The sequence below is a fragment of the Chiloscyllium plagiosum genome, unplaced genomic scaffold, assembly GCF_037043375.1.
Source record: "Chiloscyllium plagiosum isolate Xiang-an unplaced genomic scaffold, Cpla_swu_hap1 HiC_scaffold_9, whole genome shotgun sequence".
In the NCBI taxonomy this organism is placed as follows: domain Eukaryota; kingdom Metazoa; phylum Chordata; class Chondrichthyes; order Orectolobiformes; family Hemiscylliidae; genus Chiloscyllium; species Chiloscyllium plagiosum.
The window spans coordinates 36,685,164-36,699,080 of NW_028270147.1; the positions used below are offsets into that span (position 1 = coordinate 36,685,164).

The 13,917-nt window shown below is 40.5% G+C and overlaps 1 protein-coding gene across 5 annotated transcripts in view; it reads right to left on the reverse strand.

Moving 5' to 3' along the window:
* Nucleotides 1-13,917, reverse strand: part of zswim5 (zinc finger, SWIM-type containing 5) — a 269,540-nt gene that overhangs the window by 233,139 nt on the left and 22,484 nt on the right. The window contains exons 2-3 of one of the 5 annotated variants that reach the window (XM_087990546.1): nt 11,512-11,567; nt 8,384-8,481 (exon numbers count right to left, since the gene is read on the reverse strand). The exons of 3 other annotated variants lie outside the window; for them this stretch is intronic. The gene's annotated coding sequence lies outside the window, so the exon portion shown is untranslated. The remainder of the gene's footprint in view (nt 1-8,383; nt 8,482-11,511; nt 11,568-13,917) is intronic. One more of the 5 variants, XM_087990547.1, reaches the window with a different exon arrangement.

Genomic DNA, 13,917 nt, shown 5'->3' on the forward strand with positions numbered 1-13,917 from the left:
ACTTGTAAGTCATATATTACTTATGATCGTAGGTCACCGTAAAAAGAGGTTCAATCGTAAAAGAATGCAAAAACAAAACAAAATGTGGAATGCTGTTCATATTATAGGATACTGGCCACATACAGAATCATAGATGTACAGCACAGCAATAGACCCTTCGAACCAACACATCCATGCCAACCGGATATCCTAATCTAATCTAGTTCCATTTGCAGCATTTGGCCCATATCCCTCTAAACCCTTCCTATTCATATACACATCCACATGCCGTTAAATGTATAATTGGACCAGCCTCTACCACTTCCTCTGGCGGCTCATTCCATACATGCACCAACCTCTTGTGTGAAAACATTGCCCCTTAGTTCTCTTTTAAATTCTTCCCCACTCATCATGAACCTATACCCTCTTGTTCTGGACTTCCTCCCACCAGGAAAAAGACCTTGTCTATTTATCCTAACCATGTGCCTCATGATTTTATAAGCCTTTATAGGGTAACCATGAGGAGGCAAATGTCCTTAAAACCAAAAGTGAGCAACTTGAAAGTATAATTGTGGCTCTTGCAAGTGAATTGATTAAAGGAAGCTACTAATGGTGCACCTCAATGTAAAAGATTTTATTTTGTTTTTAAACCATTATCTCCAACATAATTTCACTCCCAATATCAGCAGCTACTGTATATGTCATTAAAAATAAAGAGAAGGCTACAAAACTTAAAAATCACAAATAAGCAAATCAACGTAAAATAGATTGAACAGCAACAGCAGTAAAAAGAAAAGCTAAAAGTTTTCATTTTAAAACACAGACAACTAAAAATCCCATAACCAAAAGCCATGTTGCAAAGAAGCTTTATTCAGTACATTCGTACTGACACTTCATCCAAAATAGTTAGTATATAATATTTCCATGTCTGATACTTATTTTATGACAAAATTACTACAACACATTTTCTATTTTAATTCACTGATGGGATAATGGCATCGCATACTGAACCAGCATTTAATGTCCATCCCTAGTCAACCTTGAGACGATGATGATGAGTTGCTTTTTTGAACTGCCGCTGTGTATGGGATGTGGGCAGACCGACAATTTCATGAGGTAGGGAATTCCAGGATTTTGGCCTAGCGACAGTGGAAGCATGGCAATGTGTTTTCAAGTCAGAATGATGAATGGCTTGGAAGGCAACTTGCACATAGATGTTCCTATGTATCTGTGGCCCTTGCATTCTAGTCAGAAACGTCCTGGGTTTGGAAGGTGCTGTCTCGGGACAGTTGGCAAATTTCTGCAGTGCATCGTATAGATAGTACACAATGCTGCTACACGGCATTGGTGGGGGAGGGAATGAATATTTGTGAATGTGGTATTGTTTAAGTGGGTTGCATTGTCCTGGATAGTATCAAATTTGTAGGAAATGCACTCATCCAAACAAGTGGGGAGTATTTCATCACATCCTGACTTGTGACTTGTAAATAATAGACAGGCTTTGGGGAGTCAGGAAGTGAGTTACAAACTGCAATACTCCTAGCCTCTGGCTTGCCCTTGTAACCACAGTATTTCTATGGCCAGTTCAGCTCAGTTTCTAGTCAATAGTAACCTCCAGGATGTTTCTAGTAGGGATTCGGTGATGGGGAATGCCACTGAAAAAAAAAAGGGCAGTGGGAGAATATTCTCTTATTGGAATTGGTCATTGTCTAGCATTTGTGTGATGTAAATTTTACTTGCCACTTTTCAGTCCAAGTCTGGATATTGTCCAGGTCTCGCATTTGAACATGGACAGCTTCAGTATCTGAGGAGTCATGAATGATGCTGAACTTTGGCGAACATTCCTATTTCTGATCTGGTTACCAAGTGAAGGTCACTGATGAAGCAGCTGAAGAGTATTTGGCAGAGGACACTACTCTGAGGAACTCTGATAGAGATGTACTGGAGCAGAGATGACTGACTTCCAACAACCACAACCATTTTCCTATGTATTACTTCATGTATAAAGCCAACAATGAGAGTTTTCCCTCAATCCCACTGATTTCAGTTTTGCTCGGGCTCCTTGCTGCCACATTTGGTCAAAAGCCGCCTTCGTATCCAGGGCTGTCGTTCTCACCCCACCTCTGAAATTTGGCTCTTTTGTCAGACTGTATTGAGGTCAGGAGCTAAATGGCCCTGGTGGAACTCAAACTGGGTGTCACTGAGGAGGTGCTGCTTGATAGCACTGTTGATGACATCTTACCAATGATTGACAGTAGACAGATGGGACAACAATTGGCCAAATTGGATTTGTCTTGCTTTATATGCACACAACATGCCTGGGCAATTTTCCACATTGTCAGGTAGATAACAGCTTTGTAGTTGTATGTAGCCTAGCATCAAGTTCTGGACACAAGTCTTTAGTAATTGCTGGAATGTTGTCTTGGCCACTAGCTTTTGCAGTATTCAGTGCCTCCAACCATCTATCAAATTGGCTGATAACTATCATGTCTGATACTGGGGAACTCTGGAGATGGGTTATTCACTCAGCATTTCTGGCTGAATATCGTTGAGCTTCATCTTTTGCACTAATATGCTGGGGTCTCACATTGTTGGGGACAGGAATATCTGCCAGTGAGTTGTTTAATTGTCCACTGTCAATCACAACATGATGTCGCAGGATTGCGGAGCTTAGATCTAATCCATTAGTTGTGGGATCATTTAGCTCTTTATATCTCTTTCTAGTTACGCTGTAGGGCATGCAAGGCATCCTGTTTTGATGTCAACACCTTACTTTTACTTTTGCCTTGTGCTGCTTTTGGCATGCTTTCATGCACTCTCTCTAAACCAGAGTTGATCCTCTGGCTTAAAAGTAATAGTTGAGTGGGGAATATGCTGGGCCATGAGATTGCAAATCATGTTAGAGTATGATTCATAGAGATGTACAGCACAGAAACAAACCCTTCGGTCCAACCCATCCATGCTGAACAGATGTCCCAACCCAATCTCGTCCCACCTGCCAGCACCTGGCCTATATACCTTCAAACCCATCCTATTCATTTACATATCTATATGCCTTTTAATGTTGCAATCTTACCAGCCTCCACCACTTCCTCTGGTAGCTAATTCCATACACGTACCACCCTCTGCATGAAAACATTGCCCCTTAGGTCTCTTTTAGATCTTTCCCCTCTCACCCTAAACCTATGCCCTCTGGTTCTGGACTTCCCCACCCCAGGGAAAGGGCTTTGTCTATTTAGGTAAAAACAATGACTGCAGATGCTGGAAACCAGATTCTGGATCAGTGGTGCTGGAAGAGCACAGCAATTCAGGCAGCATCCGAGGACAGGCATTTTATCCTATTCATGCCCCTCATGATTTTGTAAGCTTCTAATGTTACCCCTCAGCCTCCAACACTCCAGGAAAAACAGCCCCAGCCTATTCAACCTCTCCCTATAGCTCAAATCTTCCAATTCTGACAACATCCTTGTAAATCTTTTCTGAACCCTTTCAAGTTTCACAACATCTTTCCAATAGAACAGAGACCAGAAGTGCATGCAATATTCCAACAGTGGCCTAACCAATGTCCTGTACAGCCGCAACATGACCTCCCAACCACTGTACTCAATACTCTGACCAATAAAGGAAAGCATACCAAACGCCTTCTTCACTATCTACCTGCAACTCTGCTTTCAAGGAACTATAAACCTGCATTCCAAGGTCTCTTTGTTAAGCAACACTCCTTAAGATCTTACCATTAAGTGTATAAGACCTGCTAAGATTTGTTTTCCCAAAATGCAGCACCTTGCATTTATCTAAATTAACCCAAATCTGCCACACCTCAACCCATTGGCCCATTTGATCAATATCCTGTTGTAATCTGAGGTAACTTTTTTCACCTGTCCACTACACCTCCAATTTTGGTGTCATCTGCAAACTTATTAAGTAGACCCCTTATGCTCACATCCATAACGTTTATATAAGTGACGAAAAGTACTGTACCCAGCACAGATCCTAGTGGCACTCCACTGGTTAGAGGCTTCCTGCCTGAAAAACAACCCTCCACCACCCTCCTCTGTCTTCTACCTTTCAGCCAGCCCTGTATCCAAATGGCTAGTTCTCCCGTATTCCGTGAAATCTAACCTTGCTAGCCAGTCTCCCATGTGCTCCCACAGCACTAATAGATGCCCAGTCTTGAGTTGCTAGACCTGTTTGAAATGTGTCCCATTTAACAGTGATAGAACCACACAGCATGATGGAGAGTATTCTCAATGTGAAGGCAGGACTTTGGTTCCAGGAGGACTATATGGTGGTCACTTTTACTAATACTGACATGGACAGATGCATCGGTGGCAAGCATATTGGTGAGGAGGTCAAGCATGCTCTTCCCTCTTCTTAATTTCCTCACCACCTGCTGCAGGCCCAGTTTGGATGCACTATCCTTTAAAATTCAACTTGCTCAATCAATGCCAATCCATTCTTGGTGGTGGACACTGAAATCTCCCCAGAGTACATTCATTGTGTAATCCCTTGCCTTGTTCACCCTCACCATATGTGCTAACTCAATTTTTTCCAGTTTGAATTCCATTTGCCATTGCTCTGACAGGTGATCTATCTGTTGATATCCTCCTGCAGTTTATGGCTATCCTCCTCATTAGTTACTATCGTACAAATTTTCATACTTCTACTTGCATCTTGCATCACGAAAATTATAATATATAAAAAAAGCAAATTATCTCTTTCTGCATCGTACAACTCTAGGATTCTTTGAGTATACATTAAAGGACACAGTGGTTCAGTTGGACATAGCTAAAATATACCTCATAATAGGGTGACCAGATGTGGGATTATGTTGATGGAATTCCAATCACATACCAGTACAGATGACAGGCTCTTAGAGAGCGAAAACTCTGAGACACCACAAGCTGCTCTTACCACATCACAGGTTCATGATGTTGTGCGCTCATCATCTGCCAGTCCTTTCAGTGATCGTTTGTATTAATACAATTAATATCTCCACATTTCAAACTTACTAGCTGACTGGTATTAGTCCAAAACACTCAAGCCTTCGCAATGCAAAACAGTTGATTGAAACCAATGGTGACTGGCGCAAGGAAAAGAATACTAGTATAATGGATGATGTGAAGCAAAGGAATACTAGTATAATAGATGATGTGAAGCAAGGAACTTCATCAGGAGAGGGAGAATCATTCAAAGTCTAGCTCATTAACTCAGATCTGGAAGAGTTTGCTATTGATACTGGATCACACAAGAACATTATTCCTTTACATCAATAATTGTGACTGGATCAGCATTAAATTTTACACCAAAACTTTATATCACTTATTTCACATCGGCATAGAATATTTTGAGTATCCCAGAAGTTCCAACAAATTTCACATAAGTAATGAAGCTCCAGAGACTAGCAAGATCCCAGATTTGTTACATAATTTGGGAGATTATCTTATAATTGGAAGCACATGTGGAGCGGCTATTGAATTAGCAAGGAGAGTTAGACAGGGAAGAGCAAAATTCACTGAGAGCCTCCACAATTAAATCTTGGCCAAAAACCCCTGGAGGAAAACAGTGTCAGTTTGATTCAGGTTCAGAGTAAATGGATCAATGTCCTCACAAAATGAGCAAAATGCCCCTATTCCATGATTAAATTTACACAGGAACAACCGCCACTTCAGCAAGGTTGTGCAGAAATATTGCTATATGTAAAACTTTTCTTATCAAGGTAATGCCTTCAGTAAAGGGCAATTAGAGATTCAAACATTCTGCTCATTTTATGAGGATATCTTAGCTAAATCCGATCCCTTTTCTCTTTTTTTACTCGCCTTTCTCCTTACTTTTCTCTTTCTTCGGCTTACTGGATAAAAGAGTGGCTGCCTTTTAATTTCTTCAGCAGAGGTGACGGAGGCCAGTTAAAATGTTGATTAAAGAAAGTATGATTGTAATATTTCAGCAGTGATCATTCAAAAGCAAATCTGACACTGCCGCCTTATTTGAACTTTTAAATCCAAAGTAAGCCTGCCTAATTAATTGCAGTTCACTTCTCTCAATCTTTTCCACCACCAACCCAGGCTTTTTGAAACACAATTAACGATGGCTGGCAGCGGTCGCAAAACTCACATCCCAAGTCACAGTATACACTGAAATATGTTCTAACAGAAATAAAATTGTGTTTTAGTTTCTCTCCTGCTACTTCCTGATTCCAATGACAAACATGTTAAACAAACATCTTTCAAATGTTCTCGCACTGTTTGAACATCTCTAAGCAAAAAAGGTCACCTTCATATGGACACGTTCAAAGAGAAAATATCCCAAAAAGGATATGAGAACATAATACATGAGAAACATTGCCCTTAAATTAATGAAGCACAAAAGAAATAGAAAACCTTAACTGCTGTGGAGGGTATCTCCAACCATTACAAATCGACCAATTTTTAATAGTCAATAGAGAAGTAACAACTGTTTAGTCGTCATCAATATTTATAGGATTCCTTCAACATAATAAACATTCAACAATGCTTCAATGAGCAGATACAAGGTGCCTGCGAAAACTATCTCAAATAGTCAGTCTAAGATGAATTGGGGAGGAGAACAAAGGTGCAGAGATAGGTCTTGGGTGGCTTTTGAAAACCTGAAAGCAGAAATGCATAGTTTCAGAGTTCAAGACAGCAGAAGGTTCTGCCATCAATAGTGGAGCAGAGGTCATTATAGGCTGGGTTCAGAGGTGCAGAAATGGCAAACTGCAATGTAGGACTAAAGAAATTGGAGCGCCTAACCACAAAGTTAGCCTCTTTGAACCAGTTGGAATGTAGTTCAGCAGGCAGCTCACTACCTCCTTCTCAAAGGCAATTAAAGATGGGTAACAAGTGTCAGCAAGGCCCACATCCCAAAAAAGAATAATGTAGTAGAATAGGCATGCTTATGGAAAATTTGGAAGCAAAGACTTGTGAATTAACTCAACAATTATTTACCACTAGCAGATTATAAGGTCTTATGATCATTAAAAAAAAACGTATTTGGATATTTGTTCCCACAAGCTTGCTTCACCATTCAAAAACTCATCCGATTGCGGCCTTTAACTCCACTTTACTTCCTTTCTTCAAATAGCTGTTCACTTTCTCGTAGATCAAAAATCTGTCTAACTGAACATTAAATATGAATTAAATGGCCCAATCTCCATTTCTCTCTTGGAAAGAAAATATCGGAGACCAACAATATTCTCTTTATTTCAATTTTAAATGGGAGATCACTCATTTGGGAACTGAGCTTCCGAGTTATAGATTCCATCATGAGGGCAATCATCCTCTCACCATCTTATCTGCTAAACTCCCTGAAATTATTTATGTTACAATATGGTCATCTTTTATTCATTTAAATACCACACTGTGTGAAGACCTAGTCTGCTCAACTTTTCCTTATACGACATCCAGGAATCAGCTCACTGAACCTTTTCTGAATGCTTCCAATGCAGCTATATCTCCCCTCAGATAAGGTAAGCCAAAATGTAAACAGTACTCTAACTGAGATCTCAAAATGCTGTAAAGTTATTGTACTTGCAATACACCCTGACATTCCATTTGCCTACCTGGAATTCCATTATTTGAATACTTGCATACGAACATTTTGTGCAAGGTCAGATATTCCACTATACTGCTGAAACTGTGAAGTCTCTCTCCACCTAAACTCTATTTGTTTTTTTCTTTTCTTCCTGCCAACCTCACATTTTCTACATCATACTCTATCTCGGTGGTCTTGTGGCTCTGAGCCAGAAGCTCTTGGTTCAAGCCCTACTCTGGCACATAATGGCCAAGGCAGTTGCAGTCCTGAAGTGGCCAGACAGTTTGATTAACAACTCAGTAAATATTTCTAACACATGCCAATGGCAAAGGGTGAGAGTGGAAAAGATTCCTGGTCAGCCATGAGGTGGAAAGAAATTAAAGCCTCTATCATCACTATCCCCAGCTCCAGCCTACAACATGCATGTAAGAGCATACCATAGCTACAGCATCATAGACTCTGGGGGAGGGCTGCAATTACCTCAGAGCCAATGTGGATCAGGTTGCTTCCAATAACATGGGGTTTGATCTTTAATCCGGCTGGATGTATTCCAGACCTTCTTTGTTGCCCGATGATGGACATCTAGTACACACACAAGCCATGATCTGCCTTTGGGTACAGAACTCAATAAGGAGCTTCTCGATCAGTCATTTGTGCCCCACCTACATAACTTATCTACATCCTTTTGCAAATTCTCTATACCTTCCCAACAGCTTGCTTTCTTACCATCATTTGTAATGTCTGCAAATTTGGCTACAAAATGACCATTCCCTTCATCTAAGTCACTGATATAGATTCACAGTAGTTGAGGCCCCAAAATGTGCCAACTTGAAAATTACCCAGTAATCCTTACTTTCTGTTTCTTGTTACGTCTTGTTCCTTTTACTACACGCCAAAGCTAAAAGTCGGATTGAAAAATTCTTCTTCTGCACCATACTGAGAAAGCAAGATCTGCAGACATAAAAGGAAGCATGGAAATGAAACTCAATTTACTTATAGAGTCTGCTTCTACGCAATCCTATTAACTATACCCTAATCTATTGCATTTCCGAAAGGTAAGTAAATATTTCCTCATTCCCAAAACCATCAAGCAAAACTACATATTCTTCTTTTGTCTCAACATTGGGTATGATACTTGCCAGAATACTGTATTCTGAACAGGAGTAATTCTCTCCGGTGCATTAGACTAAACAAGAATGAGGTTCACGAGGAGGTGTTAGCAATTCAGGAAAGTATGAAAATAACTAAGTCGCCTGGGCCGTCTAGGATTTAACCTAGGATTCTCTGGAAAGCCAGGGTGGAGACTGCAGAGCCTTTGGCTTTGATATTTATGTTGTCATTGTCTACAGGAATAGTGCCAGAAGGCTGGAGGATAACAAATGCTGTCCCCTTGTTCAAGAAGGGGAGTAGAGACAACCCTGGAAATTATAGACCAGTGAGCCTTACTTCAGTTATGGATAAAGTGTTGGATGAGATACGATTTATAATCATCTAGAAAGGAGTAAGTTGATTAGGGATAGTCAACACGGTTTTGTGAAGGGTAGGTCGTGCTTCAGAAACCTTATTGTGTTCTTTGAAAACAGGTGGATAAGGGTAAGGTGGTTGATGTAGTGTGTATGGATTTCAGTAAGGCATTTGATAAGGTTCCCCATGGTAGGCTATTGTACAAAATATGGAGGCATGAGATTGAGGGTTATCCAATGGTTTGGATCAGAAATTGGCTAGCTGATAGAAAGCAGAGGATGGTGGTTGATGGGAAATGTCCATCCTAGAGTTCAGTTTCTAGTGGTGTACCGCAAGGATCCGTTTTGGTTCCGCTGCTGTTTGTCATTTTTATAAATGACCTGGGTGAGGGCGTAGAAGGATGGGTTAGTAAATTTGCAGATGACACGAAGTTCGGTGGAGCTGTGGATAGTGTCAAAGGATGTTACAGGTTACAGAAGGACATAGATAAGCTGCAGAGCTGGGCTGAGAGATGGCAAATGGAGTTTAATGCGTAAAAACGTGAGGTGATTCACTTTGGAAGGAGCAATGGAAGGAAAGCAAAATGGGCTATTGGTAAGATTCTTGGTATTGTAGATGAGCGGAGGGATCTCGGTGTCCATGTACACAATCCCTGAAAGTTGCCACCCAGTTTGATAGGGTTGTTAAGGCAGCATATGGTGTGTTAGCTTTTATTGGTAGTGTTTCGGAGCCATGAGGTCAGGTTGCAGCTGTACAAAACTTTGGTGCAACCGCACTTGGAGTATTGTGTAAAGTTTTGGTCACCGCATTATAGGAAGGATGTGGAAGCATTGGAAAGGGTGCAGAGGGGATTTACCAGGATGTTGCCTGGTATGGAGGGAAGGTCTTATGAGGAATGGCTGAGGGACTGGAGGCTGTTTCCATTATAGAGAAAGTTGACAGGTGACTTAATTGAGACATATAAGATAATCAGAGGGTTAGATAGGGTGGACAGCCTTTTTCCTCAGATGCTGATGGCTAGCACGAGGGAACACAGCTTTAAATTGAGGGGTGATCAATATAGGACAGATGGCAGAGGTAGTTTCTTTATTCAGAATAGTAGGGGCATGGAACATCCTGCCTGCAACAGTAGTAGACTCGCCAACTTTAAGGGCATTGAAATGATCATTGGATAAACGTGTGGATGAAAATGGAATAGCGTAGGTTAGATGGGCTGCAAATTAGTTCCATAGGTCAGCGCAACATTGAGGGCCAAAGGGCCTGTACTGTGCTGTATTGCTCTATGTTTTATCGCAGGTTATGCCTATCATTTCAACATTCAATCTCATTCTCATATATTGAACTCCCTTAGAATCCTAGTGGATTTAAAAGCTCAACTTTGAATGGCTTTGTAGATAGAATGTCCTATTTTTCTCTAATTCTGAGGTTTTTTTTTTAAGCAAAGTCTTCTGATCTTTAATCTTGGTCAGGTTCTTTGATGTAGAAGTTGTGTCTTCATTTCTGTGCTCATAGACTAAAGAAAAAGCAAGAAAGTAGACGAGCAAGTGTGTACAAGCAAAAAAAATTGTATTTTAAGTTTAAATAACATTGTACATCCGACAGAATATAGAACATAGAACATACAACAATACAGCACAGAACAGGCCCTTCGGCCCACGATGTTGTGCCGAACATTTGTCCTAGCTTAAGCACCCATCCATGTACCTATCCAATTGCCGCTTAAAGGTCACCAATGATTCTGACTCTGCCACTCCCACTGGCAGCACATTCCATGCCCCCACCACTCTCTGGGTAAAGAACCCACCCCTAACATCTCCCCTATACCTTCCACCCTTCACCTTAAATTTATGTCCCCTTGTAACACTCTGTTGTACCCGGGGAAAAAGTTTCTGACTGTCTACTCTATCTATTTCTCTGATAAAAGTAGCTCACTCATTGTAGGATTGCAGGATACCATTCTTTCCAAAATAATGACAACAGTCATTTTTAAAAATATGTATGCCGTTTAAATTATGAGAACCAAAAGCATAAAGGGAGGAAATCTTACTTTGGCAGCATTAACATTTCCAATAGTATGAGGTATTAGCAGAAATATCCACTTATTAACCTGAGAACTATTTAATTTGACCTAAACTCAATCCTGATCCAAAATTCCTAATGCAAGCAACAAGCAGATTGTACCCTGACTAAGATTCAATGTAATTTGGCCCTGTTGCCATTGAGGCGAAAAATTTAAGTACAACCAAAGTTGTAATAGTGCAGACATGTGCAATCTGATCCAATCACTGAGCTGCTGCTGCACAGAAGATCCATGCCAATGCAGACACAGAAAATGGTATAAGTTTGCTCAATTTAGTATTTAATTTCCACTGCTGACAGCTTGATTTAAAAATATTGCCAAAAAAAGCAGGCAGCAAGAGAAAAGCTTCAGTCTTAAATCTAGACTTACTTTAATATTACAACATTTGTATCAATTAAATTTGCAGTGTTATATAAGTATGAAGACCAAATACATACCTTGAGACGCCTGCAGTCTTTTCTCATTTTCCCTCAATTCCTTGCTCGAATCCTATCTACTTGGAAAATTGGAAGGGGATGGTTATTGAACCATGCTGGTAGTTTCTCGATTTTAAAAAAACAATGCCATTCATTAAAAAATAACACTCAGCAAATATGACAGAAAGCCCTGAAAATAGCCCTTCTTTTAGGAGGATGTTTCTTCTCTTCAACCTTTTCTGCTTCAGCATACCAAATTCTAATCCACTCAGTGTGTAATGTTCTCTTCTTCTGATATGCTGTGAATCACAACATTTCTCTTATCATTACTTCACTTTTCCTTGAATTTCAACTGCTGCCACATACCCATCTCTGCAGTGCCTGGCCTTGAGCTGTCCACTTTATTCTGCAGCTGGAGCATGCTTGCCTCCGGACTTCCTGCTGTCTCAAACCACTCTATGTCAGACTTGCTCCTAAGCCTCAAACCTCCACTACTTGCCTTAATTACTTGTATGCACTCAATTCATGCCCAATCTGGTACATGCTGACTAAAGTCTTGCTATATTGTATAAACGTAATTTCAATACCTTCCATTTTATTAAAGTGGGCTATTGATGGCAGCTGTATGTGAATGCTGTACAAAGACATTGGGAGGCATACAGGAGGAGGAGGCAGCATGGGCAGGTACAACCAAACAGAAGGAAAGAAGAGAAGCAAGATTCAGGGTTATGAACAGGAAATGAGCAAAGACCAAAACACAATGGCAAAGTCTTGCAAATGATAACACAGAATATATAATCCAGAAGCAGGCTAGTCAGCCCAACATATCTATGCTGGTGTTTTTGCCCCAGTTGTTTTATCTTTCTTGATAGTCATAACAACTCTTAGTTCTTGCATTTGTAAAAAAAAATTGCATGTTTTCTAATGAGTTATTTTTATTTTCAGTTCTATATTTTAAAGTACAGGTGATACTGTACAGTCCTTTACGTCTTCACAAGTCTCCCCTCATCCCTAGTCTCCTATAGTCTGTTCTCGATCATGTCACATAACTGTTTGGTTGAAACACTAACATCATCATCATTGTGACCTATCAGCAAATTAAGAGTTATGACAACATTCACTGCCACTTAACCATATGCAGGCCTAATGAGTCAATCAGCAGAAAACAAATCAGGTACAGAAAATCAGAGGGCAGGTGCCAATTACAGTTTCATGATGGTATGCTATACAAAACGAAGAGAAGTAGACTATTTTTCTACTATATATGAGACAACAAAAAGGAGGCAGATAATGATGAATCAGGAACCCCTGATTTTGATCCCGACCTAACATTATATTTCATGTCATTATTTATATTCTACCTGCCTATGACCAGTTAAGGCAGCATCCAAGGAGCAGGAGAATCGACGTTTCGGGCATGAGCCCTTCTTCAGGAATGAGGAAAGGGTTGAATAAGGGCTCATGCCCGAAACGTCGATTATCCTGCTCCTTGGATGCTGCCTGACCTGCTGCGCTTTTCCAGCAACACATTTTCAGCTCTGATCTCCAACATCTGCAGTCCTCACTTTCTCCTATCACCAGTTAAGGGCCATGAAGGAGCAGGTCAAAGGAAGTGTGCACACAGGCACATAATGCAGTTTGCAGGCGTGAAGGACAGAGAGGAGGATCTAGTTGGTATTGTGCTATGGCTGAGGAGGATCAGAAACCAAATCCCAACAATCTTTTAAAAGAAAGATGCTTGCAAGCACTGGGGATAGTATCTAACGGCGCACAAGTCAATTGAAGGAGTGCACTATTGACATTTTGAGCAGAGTGACAGATGGCTTTGCAGCTCTACAGTCCAGCATGCAATATAGGGAAGCTTCATGCTGGTTCCACAGCAACAGCCCTAAAGATTTCATTGCATCTACCATGAATATTCAGACTGAGAATACAGAGGCCTTTGACACCAACATGGGAAGGATAGTCTCTTCTAGCTTGGCAAATATCGCCTTGCAAAGGAAGGTGTCAAACTGTCATCAGTCACATCATGCAAAAGTACATAGTCATAGCACAACAGGAAATTGTTACAGGATCTCGTCGCTTTAGAACAGGGACATACATACCATGCTGAATTCCCTCACACCTCCCACGTATGCACACACTGCAAAATGGAGGCTTAGGCAGGCTGTATGTGCTAGTAGTTTAATTATACAAAGATATATTGGTGAAGTGCACTGGCTAATTGAGTACGACAACAATTAAAGACACAAAGGTTAAGTAGGTAGAAAGCAGCCATGTAATATGTAATGCATTTCTTAATAAACATACTAAGAAAATTAAATGTCTAGTTTCATACTTCATCACCCGGCTTGGAATCAATTTAACAACATGTTAAACAGTGCAAGAGATGAATCCTGCAGTTTGTCCATCTCAGGAAACTGATAA